This window comes from Ctenopharyngodon idella, chromosome 7 (assembly GCF_019924925.1).
Source record: "Ctenopharyngodon idella isolate HZGC_01 chromosome 7, HZGC01, whole genome shotgun sequence".
Classification (NCBI taxonomy): Eukaryota; Metazoa; Chordata; class Actinopteri; order Cypriniformes; family Xenocyprididae; genus Ctenopharyngodon; species Ctenopharyngodon idella.
In genome coordinates, this window is record NC_067226.1 from 4566717 (window position 1) to 4579429 (window position 12713).

At 36.4% G+C, this 12713-nt stretch overlaps 1 protein-coding gene across 2 annotated transcripts in view; it reads left to right on the forward strand.

Annotated features, from left to right (window-relative positions):
* The first annotated feature begins 719 nt into the window (after positions 1-719).
* The window catches only part of LOC127515288 (vitamin D 25-hydroxylase), a 140395-nt gene continuing 128401 nt past the window's right edge, over positions 720-12713 (forward strand). The window contains exon 1 of one of the 2 annotated variants that reach the window (XM_051898769.1): positions 720-860. The gene's annotated coding sequence lies outside the window, so the exon portion shown is untranslated. The remainder of the gene's footprint in view (positions 861-12713) is intronic. The other variant, XM_051898771.1, reaches the window with a different exon arrangement.

A 12713-nucleotide genomic window follows, 5' to 3' on the forward strand; every position in this document is an offset into this window, starting at 1 on the left:
GAAACTTGTCTGTATAAGTGATCTTGACCTGTTCTCCACATCAAAACCTCTCTTCACATGTTGTTTGAAATCCGTGGTGTGTTTTAATATTTTAAGGACGGAACCTTGGACGTCAATAAATTACTTATAATTGGCTTTCATGTTCATGGCGGCAGTTTTCTTAGATTTCTGTGTTATTGTGTGCCATTATGCATTCTGCTCAGCATTATGGATTTTTCCGTAAGCTTAGTTCGTGCAGCGGTTGAGACGCTGAGTAAAACTGAACACAAACCCCATTTAGCATTGTGCTGGGTGATTCCTGATGGGCCTGTGTGTCCAGTGAACTCTCTGTTGGCCTGCTTTCTATTCCAACTGCCTGAAGGCTGTTTTCCATAGCCATATTAATGAGAACGTCTCCACATCTACCGTCCAGCGCTGCGGTGAGGAAGGGGATGGGCATCAGTGTGTGTGTGTGTGTGTGTGTGTGTGTGTGTGTGTGTGTGTGTGTATGTGTGTTTGGGTGCACGGTCCTATTTACACTATACCTATACTAATCTCACAGCCTTGATCAGGGTACAGTAAATAAACCCCCAAGGCCTCTATTGATCAGCCTTGAATTTGTTTTTCTCCAAACGTGGCATCTACTTAGTTATTACAGATGTTACTCTGCGTCAATGAATTATTTTATCAAAACAGGTATGCTGCATTAACTATTTATTTGGAAGTAAACTCTCTTTCAGAGCGAAATGTCCAGGTTGCCACACACACTCTTTTGTGTGTGTGTGTGCGTGGCAGCGCTCAGTGGAGGTCGTGGGTCAATATGGACCTTGTTGGATGCCAAGCCCCGATGGTGTTCTCCGCGCTGAGCCGGGATTGTAGCAGTAGGTTACAAACTTCAATCTCTGCAAAAGCAGTGTGCTTTCATTATTTATGGGCCGCAGCAACACGGGGGGCGGAAGAATGAGGTGTCAGGAGTGAGGGGCTTGTACGTCTTGTTTTGTAACAGATCATGTAACAGACGTACACAGGTACTGTAGTGGAATGATAATTATATACAGGCATGTACTTTCCAGCAACTATACTTTGTATGCCGTCATTTATAATCCTATATTTCAATGGCATGTATTTTTAAAGGCTTTTTATAGCATTCAGAGTAAATCGCTGTGATAAAAAATTGATTATATTATGCTTTTGTTCTGTACGATTTATAACATGAAGATGAATAAGACAAAAGAGACATCAAAAGGTAAACAAAACAGTAAGAAATTTGATTTGATGTGTATTAATCTCTTTCTCTCTGTGTTTTGTTAGTCTGAGTTGTTTGGATGCAACCCCAGGGGTTTCTGCTCCCTCAGGTTTGGGAGTTGTGTAATGGATGTCCCACTTGTTTGTTAATTGCTTCAGTGTCCCTGAGCACAAAGGAAAGGTTAAATGATGCTATAAATGATGTTGATGTTGTGTATGTGGATCTGATACAGTACAGAGGAAGTCTCTCTCTCTCTCTCGCTTTTTCCATCTCAATTTATCTTGTCTTGACAAAACGGGCTGTCCCATCACATGTCCAGTTGTTGGTTTCAGGCTGGGAATCCCCCTGCTGGGAGTGATCAAAACATTGAGACATATTTCAGGAGGAGCCCAGGCTCTGATTTTTACCCTGTCAGTACTGGCATGTAAATGGCTGACCTCTTTATAAAGAGGGGTCATGTATACATATCTACACCATTTCAATGAAAAGCCATCATGCCTGTCATTTTTACCATAGGACGCATGGCTTTCAGACTCTCTGACTGACATTGTGTCCTCCAGAATAGCACACTGCAAAAAAAAAAGGAAAGGAGGTTGAGATTATTTTGTGTTTATGTAATTAGGGCGGTTGGAAAAAAAAAAAAACTAAAGGAAACTAAATATTGTACCATATGTGTAATGTCATGCAGCTGATTTGCTACAATACTTTTTATGCACTACATTTTATATAGAAATATATTCTATAAAGGTAAAATACTCATTTCTGCCCATTAGTTTACTGAAGTCAAACCTTAGATTACATGTATTAATTAGTCTCTGTGATTTATATGATTTAAAAATATATTATTTTTAGTCCCAAATTTTATGCAGTTTACTTTTTATTATTGATTAATTTTAATATTACATTGAAGGATTTTGTATTACACTTTAGGACAGTAATAGTAGATGGGTCAGAATTTATAATTTATCAAATGTATCCAAAATCATGATATAATTAAATAGTGGTGTAACGATACCCTCATGTCACGATTCGATACATGGGTCAATGACGTGACGAGTCATTTTTTTGTCCAAAGGCCTTAATAATAATAAAAAACAAAGATATGACATCCAAAGTATGTAAGGTAGTACGACTAGATCTTGAATTTATTGAATCCAAAAGGTTTTAATTATATTTTCCTACGTATAAAGGTATTTTAAAGATTTTGAAGTGTCAAAAGTGTCATTCGGTTTAACCGTCCAAAGGCCAATACAGCCATTTCATTTGTGATTAAAACATCTTAAAATGTAATAAATGCATGTATTTTTTATTCTGGCATGATTTTATAACATCATATATCAACATAGTGCAAAATGGTATTAAAATTATGCAAGTCGTTGCTTTGTTATGAGAAGATATGTCTGGAAAAATGAATTTCATTATGTCATTCGGAGTAACCAATATAAAGGGACCATTTTGGATCAAGTCATGTGGTCAGTATCATGTGACAGGATGTGACATCATTCAGATACCTGCAAAGGTCATTTGGTACAACCGCTATACAACATGGAAAATGTTGTAATATTTCAAAAACTTGTACTAAATATAAAATGTTTGATTGTCCTTTTGTTAGCTAGCTAGCAAGCTAACTATCTAGATAGTTAGATATCAGTCTGTTAGCATTGTTTGAAAATATCGTCATTCAGTATAACTAAAAGTGTCATTCGGTAAAACCGAAATTTTGGTTAAACCAAATTACTTTTATGGTGACAAATTTTGTCCATCTTGTAAAAAATTACAAAAGCAGTGTTAATTGATTATAAAAACCACATAATCTCATTGTTACCCTTAATAAAACTTCAAAATGAATTATATCTCCATTATGTTTTTTTTTTTTTACACTTTTAAAAGCCTTATTCGTCAATGACCCACATATCACGATACTGAACTCACGATACGATATTATTGTGATACTCCAAGACATATGGTAAAAGGTTAAAAAATGTACTGTTGATTAAAATGTTAAATTTGGTTTTACATTGGGAGTGGAAATGAATAGGTTTGGACTAGATATTCATCTAAAATAAATCTGTGCATTGGGTGCTGGTAACCCAATGCACAGATTTATTTTAGATGAATATGTTTGCACTCTGTCACTGACTAGATATATTTAAAATAATGTAGGATACTCTTTACTGGTAACATAAGACATTTGACATTATCAGAACCCACAAATATTCCCCCACTAGATTATTATACATTATATTCAACATTATATGTAGTAGTTTAATGTAGTACTGACACTAAAACTTTAATTTTTTTGAATTTTTTCTCACAGTTATTTTCATTTTGGGTGAACTATACACAACACATATTGTCACTATCCACAATTTTTGTATTGTATTGTGACATGATATATTGTTACACCGCTATAATTAAAATATTAACAAGAGCTTTTTAACAGAAAAACAATAAAAAGTGATTGAAATTATTTAAATAGAAAAATCGCTTCAAAGTGTTCAAGTCATATGCACTACTTTGACAATATTTTATATCCTGTGTCTGATTTATCTCTTTTCTTGGAATAATATGAATTCCTGAGCTGCAGTTTTTACCTAACTGAATAAGAAGATGGTAAACTAATGTAGATTCTAATGTTCTATTTGATTAAGAATATAAAAAAACGGCCTGGAAAGATATAAAAGCATGTCGTGTCAACCGTTCATTCGCCCACCACCTTTCCGAGAAAAATCCAGAGGAGTCCCAGTCAGCAAACCTCAAAAAAGCTGACTAATTCAAACCAAACGTACAGCCTCAACATTATAAGGCTTCCCACAAGTAAAAAACCGTATCATAAAAAGCTAAAAGACGCTTGTTAAAGACTAATAAATGAGGGAAGTCTACTGTATTAGTGAGTTGTCTTGGATCTTGTGGATGTATTCTCTTAAACTGTTTGTTGTGAATGTCAAGTGTCCTTAGATTTACAAGAAGCTGTCGATATAAGTTAAACCTAATGGTGATCAGAGACGCTTTCTTAAGTATTGTTAAAACTCACTATGGACAAGTGTACCTGTCTTGTTCCTTCAAAAACTTGTGGTTTAAAAAGGGAAAAGTTTTTTTTCCTTCAATTTTTCCTTTGACTGGACTGCTGAGTTCAGCCAGGATAAATGTCGTGATTGAATTAGTGAAACCGTACACTCACTAACCCAAGTGCTTATGGCTGACTGTGACCACACACCCAAGACTGGCCAAAGAGTCTGTTCATTCTGCCCAGTGTTCACTGGAAAATTCACTGGCACATTGCACATGTTTGAATAACGCTAGCAGTTTTTAAAAATTGTGTTCTTAGCAAAATTGTAAAGGCTGTAAAGACGATTAGATTCAATATTTAACATCCTGAGGTGCTATTCCAGGCAACGCTTAGAAATACAGAGGGGAAAAAAATTAAAAAGGACAGAGCCAAGTGACTCCCACCCCCTTTTAGATGTTTTACAATAGCGGCTTATTCAAATCCCAAAAATTACATTTTTCAAGCGCCTTTCATGGCTCTGGCTTTGTTATTGCTTTAACATGGGTATCAGAGGCCTATGTTTATTCAACCCTCAATTACCAAAGGCTCAGCCGGCAGGCCTTTAATTGATTGCTTTAATTGATTGGTCGGGGGTAACCATGGCTGAAAAGCAGTTTATCTTAATCAGTTGAGAGGAAATGTAGAGTGGGGCTTGATTTCCTCCAGCTGATCAACCCTGTGTGGGCTAAAAGGGGGGGGGGGGTAAGCGTCTACCGAGTCAAGAGAGAAAGAGATTGAGGGAGTGAGAACGGATATAGGTGGAGGTGGACCTGGATGGGGCATGCTGAGGACAGAGATCAAAATCTTGGATTCAAGCCGTTTTCAGTACTGAACTGTAAAATCTGTACGATCACAGTAATGGAATGACTGTTTGTAGTCAAAGCATTTTTTTAAATTAATTTTATCTCTATTATATTGTGAGAACGCAGTTTCCAGCAGATCATCAGATTTCCCTGAAATGTAGTGATTTTTCCTGAACAAGTGGTACAGTGACCCAATATGCTTCACAGTATGCTAATCAAATGCGTTTGACCTAGCTATCCCATAAGGCCACAGGAGATGGAGTCATCAGATTCAAGAACTTTATTTTTGAAAAAAATAAAATAAATAAACAAACAAAAAAAAACAGCATTTAATTTTTTTTTAAATGGCAGAGAACTGTAACCCAGGCCACTCTTTTCAAGTGTTAAGTGCTAATGGTACCAATAAAATTGCTCATCATGGCTAAATTATACCACCAGAAGTGAAGTATTTTTGCAATTGTTGTTAGTTTGTCACAGTTTAAAGGACATATGGGTCAAAGGACATTGCCAACATACTGGATGTAACATAGTATGAAAGTACTCTAAAGAGTGTCAGTTTTTTCTCTTCTTCCTCTCCTCATCATTGCTCTCAAATGGGAATACTTTAATCTAGATGGAGGTCAGCTCAGAAATATTTCACGCTCTTCCTCACCAGATAATGACCCAAACCTGACCCTTATTGTTGAGGTGGAATTGCACTTTAAATGTTTCAACTGGCTTCCAGGCTTTTAACCAGCGTCTAAAAATGAAGTTCATTGAATGGAATTAGAAAATTGACCTCTAAAATGTCTGGCCCCTACATAAACCTCATTGATGTCTCCTTGCCATTTAGCCTGTACTGGACGTTACAGCACCGCCATAAGAATGGAGAGAGGATAATAGTCTGATGGATCCTTCAGATGGCCAAGTATAAATTAAGCTAATCGTCCGGGCTCTGTTTTTTATCAGTCCTTACACTTTGCCGGTCATCTAAGCCCAGAGATTGTCCAGACTCACTGTAACTTATGACAAAGCCAGAGCGTTTTCCCATGATCCCCCGCCATTGTGCTCACTTGAAGAGATTGTCAGATTTAATAAAATAGCATGTTTCGCCCTTTCTGTTGTCACTCGTTTAGTTTGGAGCAGAAACAGATTGCGAAGTGAACTTGGCTGACTGTCAAGAGAATGTTGTGTCAGACTCAGATATAGTTTAGATAGTTTTGCATGAGCATTTCAACCTTGAATGATTATTCAAAGAAATGGTGGTCATAAAACAAAAAGCACGTCCTCGCAGATAATTTCAAGAAAAGCCCTGACTGACAATATGATAACCTTGTGGTTCATGGCCACTGCTAGTCTCTGTGTAAAAGATTGTGTGTTATTGATGCAGGAATCGCAGGAAGAATGAACTGGTCCTCTAGTAGGTAGTAGCATGTCCTCTGTAGACGGCACAGCACTGGCACAGTGCGCCATGAACACAGGCAGCTTAAGTGCTTTGTGCAAGATCTCAGCCTGAGGGCTTTGTGTTAAGAGTTAGAACTCACAAAGCCTTTCTAAGCTTCCAGAATATGTTTAACTCAATGCAGCAGCACAGAGGCGCATGTAGATACCTGCTTGTGTGCGCATTAGTGAAAATGAGAGCCCGGGAAGGGGTTTAAATAGGATCTATTGTATGAACTACTGATTTTTTAGATCCTCATAAAGCTTTATAATCAATGATTGGCCCATTATTGTAGTTTGACATCTCACCTTGAATGCTTTATTCTATTTTGTCTTCCACCTCATTGTACACAAGTATATCATGTGCCGCATTCCATTATTGGTCGCTTTTGAAATATATAACACTTCCAGGTATTCATCAACGTAATTTCTGTGAATTTTGTCATCTCTGTTTTCCTCTATATCTCTCCTCAGCCACTCTTCCCAGATAAATGTTTCATGAGGTCCACCTCATATCCTCCTCTGGAATAACATGTCCGATAGATTATAGGAGACATCACTCAGTCACATTCACCTTTGACCACAGATCTGCATGTCCTTTATTGAATCCACATACTCTTCGGAGGGGGCAAAGAAGGAAGAAGAAGTGATGGAGAGGCGAAAGTAACTGTCAAATAGTGTCTGCATAGAGAGAACTATCAAAGGGTGGGTCTGTATCAGATGTGAAGGCTTTAAGTGGGTCATGGGCTCCTTTCACTGTGATGCCACAGTAAAAATTCACCAGCTTATCATTATTTAATCATGCTCTAATGGAAGTGATCCCCACCCCAAATATAGACCCACCTCTAAACTCAATTATTCTCTAATATGTTAACAGTTGTCACTTACAATGATGAAGAAAGTGATCTCATGAATTTTCTTTGAAAAAAAAGATTCCAGCATTTAGAGTTTTTAAGATAGTTCATAGGCAACAATATTGTTAATAAAAACAATTGATTAAATTTAGGTTAACTTTAGACTAATAGACCATTTTTATTCATATTTATTATTCCTTTCTACTATATATAGTATAATAACCAAATGATACTCTGTTCATTTAACGTTCTGTTCTCACGCATGCATCCTTTCACTGCATACTAACAGAATACTCTGACATAGTTTCCCACATTATTTATTCTTTGGTATGACAACACTGCTATTGAGCGCAACTGGTAGTCAGATTCCTGAATGAACAATTCAGAGTATTTTAGTATTGTTGTTCAATATACAGTTAATGGCAATTATTGGATTGCATGTATGCCACCTCTAGCAAGACTGTGAAAAGTCATTTTAAGAGACTGTCTAAACACATATTTTGCACAGTACCGTTCAAAAGTTTGTGGTCTGAAAGATTTTTTTGTTGTTGTTGTTGTATTTGAAAGAAGTCTCTTATCACCAAGGCTGCATATATTTGATCAAAACACATTAAAAACTGTAATATTATGAAGTCTTACTACAATAAAATAACTGTTTTCTATTCTATGATATTTTAAAATGTAATTTATTTCTTTGATGGCAAAGATGAATTTTCAGCCATTACTCCAGTCTTCAGTGTCACATCCATCAGAAATAATTTTAATATGCTGATTTGGTGCTGAAGAAAGATTTCTTATTTTTATTAATGTTGAGAACAGTTGTTCTGCTTAAACCATGAAATGTTATTTTCCTTTTTTTTTTTTTTTGGCCTTCAAACGTCTTAACATGCACATGTAGATCAGAGAAATACAAATTTTCGTGGGGAAACAAACCCCCCTATAGCTCAAATTTGGTACCTCTGTGATTATAAAATCTTGCCTACAGCACTGATTGTAAGTGTCTTTACTGTCACTTTTGATCAATTTCATTCATCATTGCTGAATAAATTTATTATTTTCTTTTAAAAAATCTTACTGATGTCAAACTTTTGAATGGCATTGTACACATTATTGGAATAGAATTGCATTTCTATTCTCCCAAATATTCATACTCATATAGAAGTCTAATCATATTATGTCATAATATCATAATATAGAATAGATCCAAAATCATTAAATTATTTACAATTCCCATCTTTAGAAATCACATTTGGACATTTGACTTTTTATGTAAAGCCAGAGAAAATCACATGTATTCTGTTTTCGAGGTTATTTGTTCCCAGACCTACTGACACTAATATAAGTGTACATGTACCCTGTTTTAGCTGACTTTGCCATTTCCCATCAAACTTAAACTCCACGTACGCAATAAATCTTTCTCTTCTCTGGGTTGTTTCATTCTTCTGTACTTTTCCAAAAGCCTTTGAAAGCTTTCTCCAACCTTTAGATTTGTTAGTCATTAAGTTGCATTTCTTTTGACCTCGAGAATCATTCTATTTGTGTCATGTTTACTGAAATCCCGCATTATCTTTTGAGGGATTCGAGAGCAGCAATCGATTGTTTGGCTTCTTCAGAAACATTGTGCATTAATGAACTTTATACTGTTCTCTTGTTGAATACAACTTTTTTCTTCTTCCACTTCTGTACAGGTTTTCCCACTAGTCTCCTGTTTTTTAAGTCCACTTTTTAAAATTTAATGCAACATAACTTTACCACATTCAGAATCAGATCAAAGACTTGTGGGGGCCTAGTGTTTGAAGTGTGCTCTATTTGAAGTTGTTTCCAAAGACACTGCGTGTAAAACAAAAGTTTACATATATTTCGGCCTTTGTGGGAGCAGTGTGTAGTGCATGCTGTATTGATTCGTGCTCTTTGAAAGAGTAGAACGAAAAAAGAGCTTTGTTGGAATTGTACTGCTCTACTGGCAGCAGGAACTGCGGTGGGATCCGTGTTCCAGTAGGAGACAGACTGATTTCCACAGGTTGGCGAAGGTCTGGGGCATTTTGAATTGATGTGTGTATGTCGTGACCTTGTGACTGTGCTCTTGTAAATATGGCTGCAGAGTGGCCAGAGAATATTAGTGACTGGCAGAGAGCCTCTTAAGTTCTGTACAGGGAGGCAAAAGTGATATTCTGAGAAGAGCAGCAAGATTTATGATGATGAACCATCACAATGTTGTGAGAACCCTTGCCAAAGAAATTACACAGACTCAGTATTTATCCAACAATTCTGAGGATGAGTGCTGTGTACATATTTTCATATGTATCTGAAATAGACAGTCAGATGCATGTCTTTATATTTAAGTACTACATACTTTTTTTTAAAGGAATATAGCAGAAATCTTAAAGGGGTGGTTGATTATGATTTCACTTTTTTAACTTTAGTTAGTCTGTGATGTTAGAGCATAAACAACATCTGCAAAGTTAAGGCTACAAACAAATGGCTAGTAGGGACTACAACGAGCTTCTTCCAAGGTTAGTGACATCACTAACCCTAAAATTTACATAAACCCTGCCCCTGAGAACACGCAACAAAGGGGGTGAGGCCATGTTGGGCTGCTAAGAGGAGTTGTTGTAGTAGAGTGTTGTTGCCATGCCGTCATTTTACGCCGGACTGCTTCACCTACGAGGGTCAATTCAACGCTGGATTTGCACAAAAGATTAACATGATGGCACATGCTAGTCGATGAGTTGAATCAACTCCACAGCAACTACATAAATTTATCCACTGACCATTCAGAAACGTCCAGTTGCATTCCAAAAGTTGTAACTAGGGCTGTGAAGTGGCAATTTTTTATTACCGCGGCGGGAAATCACCAACAACCGCTGGTGTCACGTAACATTATACCTCAGAAAAGCCATTCGTTGACCATAAACTTGATAGTCAGCAAGAAAAATAACAAAACTAACCATTTAAAATGAAAACGACTTAAACTGGGTGCTCGCCTGTGTGTAATCAAACACATCATTTTATTCTGGAGACTGAATTTGCGCTCTGCAGACACACTGGAGCGCACTCACCACCAACTGGATGGGTGGGAATTACATTTACAAGCTACATCAGCTTCAGTAATCTGTCAAAATGACGGACTGGCTTCAGATTTTTTCCGTGACTGCAAAAAAAAAAAATTCCGGTCAACGCGACCTCAGATATATATATATATATATATATACAGGTGCTGGTCATATAATTAGAATATCATCAAAAAGTTCATTTTTTTTATTATAAATTATTTTTAAAAATGAAACTTTCATATATTCTAGATTCCCTACATGTAAAGTAAAACATTTCAAAAGTTTTTTTTTTTAATTTTGATGATTAGAGCGTACAGCTCATGAAAGTCCAAAATCCAGTATTTCAAAATATTAGAATATTTCCTAAGATCAATCAAAAAATGGATTTGCAAAACAGAAAAGTTCAAGTTCTTTAAAGTATGTTCTTTTGTGCACTCAATACTTGATCGGCAGGACATATTACAGCAAATGACTTGCTCCTAGCACAAATTACTGCATCAGTGAAGTGTGGCATGGAAGTGATCAGCCTGTGGCACTGCTGAGGCACTATTGAGCCTTCAGATCATCTGTATATTGTTGGATCGACTGTTTCTCATCTTTCTCTTGAAAATATCCCATAGATTCAGGTCAGGCATATTGGCTGGCCAATAAAGCACAGTAATATCATGGTCAGCAAACCACTTGGAAGTGGTTTTTGCACTGTGGGCAGATGCTAAAGTCCTGCTGGAAAAGGAAATCAGCATCTCCATAAAGCTTGTCAGCAGATGGAAGCATAAAGTGCTCCAAAATCTCCTGGAAGATGGCTGCATTGACTTTGCACTTGATAAAACACAATGGACCAACACCAGCAGACGTCACGGCCCCCCCAAATCATTATTGACTTCAGAAACTTCACAGTAGACTTCAAGCAGCTTGGATTCTGTGCCTCTCCAGTCTTCCTTCAGACTCTGAGACCATGATTTCAACATGAAATGCAAAATTTACTTTTATCTGAAAAGAGGACTTTCGACCACTGTTCACTGTCCAGTTCTTTTTCTCCTTAGCCCAGGTAAGATGCTTCTGACGTTGTCTCTGGTTCAGAAGTGGCTTGGTAGTCCTTTTCCTGAAGATGTCTGAGTGTGGTGACTCTTGATGCGCTGACTCCGGCTTCATTCTACTCAATGTGAAGCTCTCCCAAGTGTTTGAATTGGCTTTACTTGACAGTATTCTCAAGCTTGCAGTCATCCCTGTTGCTTGTGCACCTTTGCCTACCCAATTTCTTCCTTCCAGTCAACTTTGCATTTAATATGCTTTGATACATCACTCTGTAAACAGCCACCCCATTCAGTAATGACCTTCTGTGACTTACTCTCTTTGTGGAGGGTGTCAATGATTGTCTCCTGGACCATTGCCAAGTCAGCAGTCTTCCCCATTAGTGTGGTTTCAAAGAACAAAAGATACCCGGAATTTATACTGTAGGGATGGTCATTTAATGAAACTCAAATGTAAATATTCTAATATTTTGAGATACTGGATTTTGGACTTTCATTAGCTGTACGCTCTAATCAACAAATTTAAAAAAAAAAGCTTTTGAAATGTTTTACTTTACATGTAGGGAATCTAGAATATATGAAAGTTTCATTTTTTAAAATAATTTACAATAAAAAAATGAACTTTTTCATATTCTAATTATATGACCAGCACCTGTGTGTATATATATATATATATATATATATATATATATATATATATATATATATATATATATACGTCACACTACCGCCGGTGACACTACACGACCGCGGTGGCGCGGTTGTCATACTGACCGTCACAGCCCTGATGTAAGGCTGAACACCGTTACTGATAATCGCCATATTGGCTGCGTGAGATTCTCCAGCTTTGTTGTTGTTGACACCTGAGACTTAAATTACATCTTGTAAAAATGGGCATAATAGGTGCCTTTTAATGAGCATTTCATCATTTTATTTGAGAAAAAACATTGTCAAATACACCCTGAAACTCAAAGGTCTTCACTACAACCTGCCAAAAGAATAGTTTGGTTTAACTTGAAGAAATATATTACTATTGTACAATAGAAAGTACATCTCAAAATAATAATAATAACAATACAATTTATTTAAACATTATTTAAGGAAAACAATTTTTTGTCCATTGTTTTAATTTAGTAAATCTGTTGTGCAGCACTTTGCCAAAAAGTAAAAGGATAAAAGTTGTTAAATTTTCATTTGATTACATTTTAAAACATTAATTAAATTGTTAGTTTTATGTGTTCATTTCATTACCACCGTTTTTGATAATATATTGTATAAA